Raw genomic sequence first — 2,633 nt, forward strand, 5'->3', positions numbered from 1 at the left:
GAGAGAGAGAGAGAGAGAGAGAGAGAGAGAGAGAGAGAGAGAGAGCAGAAAGAAAGAGGAAAGAAGGCAGGCAGAGATACCACTATGAAATAGCAGTTACTTAATAATATGAACCTCTCACATTTTATAAGAATGCTTTACAGTTTGTGATGCACTTTCCCTTACAACAGCCCTGTAAAAATAGGTGGCAAAAGTATTTCTCAATATTCAGAATCCTGATTCTGTCAGGTGCAATAAATGTCAGCAATTCATGTATAACTTGGTACACGTCTTAGAGATTTGCCTAGAGGCTCAAAGAGGTTCAGATCATCAGAGTTAAGATTCATTTTCTTCATCTGTAAAATGAAGGGGTTGGACTGGGTGACATCTAAAGTCTCTTTTCAGCTCTAAATCTATGGGGAGAGTGCATAAGTGCTGCTCAGGTAGACCATGTGTGTCAACATGAGTTAACTTAAATATAGCTTGTGAGGGAGACATGAATCGGTGTCTTTGGAATCTCTGATATCCCTTTCCAAGCCAGAATCTGAATCCTGCTTGAGGGGAGAAGAAGATTGCAGTGGTGAGGCTGGCTTGATCTGCTGTCTTCAGAGAGGGTACTGGAATGAAATGATATTCATCTGCTCCTCCCTTAAACATGGCCAGTGTGGAGGAAATTATTTTTAGGTTCATGATGCTCTCTTGATTACTCTCCCTTAATGAGAAAGTAGAGATCTAAGCTATAGCTAATGGCTTAATCTGCTTTTCACCAATAGCTGATGATGCAAAGACCATAACAAATATTGAATAGCAAATAAAATCAAGCTTATAGCAAACAGAAATCAAGAAGCTAAACAGATTATTATAATAGAATACACTGGGGCAACCAGGTGGCACAGGGGGCAGAGTTCTGGGAAGACCTGAATTCAGATATGATCCCATACCATCCGTATGACGCTGGAGATGCCACATAAAGTCTGCTTCAGTTTCCTCTCCTGTAAAGTGGAGCTAATAACCTACTTCAAAGGGTTGTCAGGAACAAGCAAGATAATATTGTAAAGTGCCTGGCACATAGTAGGTGCAATGTTCATTCCCTTCCCTTTTGCTTCCTCTTTAAAATGGGGATAATAATAGCACCTACATCCCAGTGTTACTGTGGGGATCAAATGAGATTATAATTGTAAAGGGCTTAGCACAGTTTTTGGCACAGAGTAAGCACTATATAAATGGATGAGGAAGAGGTTGATGATGATCTCTCCCACTGAGAATGAGATAACTTAATCAAGAGAGAGTCCTCAGTCTACCCAAGAGGAAATAACCTGAAGTGTCTAGTTCAGCAAGTTGGAAATCAGGGTCATGGCCAAGGTGCTAGTCATCATCAGTACACTGGTTTCTTCTTTCAATCTGTCTCTCTTTCTAGAGGCTTCTCCCTAGAGAGAACCTGGAACTATGTGTGTCCTCCATTAAAACCAGAAGCCAAACCAAAAAATTCCACTCTCCTAAGCCTTATAGAACTCTTCCCCTCATGTACACATGATGCAGTGATTGATCATTCTTTCCACCAGGGAGAAGAATCTTATGCAAATCCCCAGATTTGAACCTTTGGTTGATTCAATCCTATGATTTCAGTCTAGGTTTTCTAGTTATTGTTTAGTCATTTAGTCATGTCCAACTCTTTGTACATGATGGATCAAAGTACACCAGTCCCTGCTATCCTCTACCATTTCCAGAAGTCTCTCCAACCTCATGTTCATTATTTCCATGACACTATCTATCCATTTCATCCTCTGCCACCCCTTCTCTTTTTTCCTTCAGTCTTTCCCAGCATCCAGGTCTTTTCTAAGAAGTCCTATCTTCTCATTATATAGCCAAAGTATTTAAGTTTCAGTTTCAGTATTTGTTTCCAATGAATAGTCTTAATTTATTTAATGATTGAGTGATTTGATCTCCTTAGGAACTCCCAAAGGTCTTCTCCAGCACCACAATTCCAAATAATCAATTCTGCAGCAATTGACTTTCCTTATAATCTGGCTCTCACCATCATACATTACTAATGAAAAAAACAGAACTTTGACTATATGGTCCTTTGTTGGCAAGGTGATGTCCCTACTTTTTAATATACTGTTCAGATTGGCCATAGCTTTCATTCCAAGGAGCAGGAGTCTCGTCATTTCATGGCTGCAGTAACCATCTAAAGTGATCTTTGAGACTAAGAATATAAAATCTGACAGTGCTTCCATTTCTGCTTCCTCTATTTGCCAGGAAGTGATGGGACCAGTTGCCAAGATCTTCTCTGTCTTATTTCTTACCTGCCCTTAATCACTAAATGGGCACTGCCTCAGTCAAACTGAGACCTGCTAAAGACCTTAACTTAAAAAGGCTGAGGTCTCCTGCTGTAACCAGCTCCATCTCCAGTCATCCTGATCTATGTGTTGCCACTGAACTCAGATGACTCCAGAGAAGAAAGTGAAGCTGGTGACTTTGCACAGCCCTCCCTCACTTAAGTCCAATTCATTTATATGTCATGTCATTACTTCCCTGATGTCATGGTCCTCTTCAAGAATGAAGAACAAACAAGAAGTTTTTTGATGTTAAGCTTCAAGCCAACTTTTTACACTCTCCTCTTTCACCCTCATCAAAAGGCTTCATAATTCTTC

The sequence above is a fragment of the Petaurus breviceps genome, unplaced genomic scaffold (assembly GCF_028583685.1).
Source record: "Petaurus breviceps papuanus isolate PSGF00001 unplaced genomic scaffold, PetGlider_PUasm1.0 90723, whole genome shotgun sequence".
NCBI classification, from domain to species: domain Eukaryota; kingdom Metazoa; phylum Chordata; class Mammalia; order Diprotodontia; family Petauridae; genus Petaurus; species Petaurus breviceps.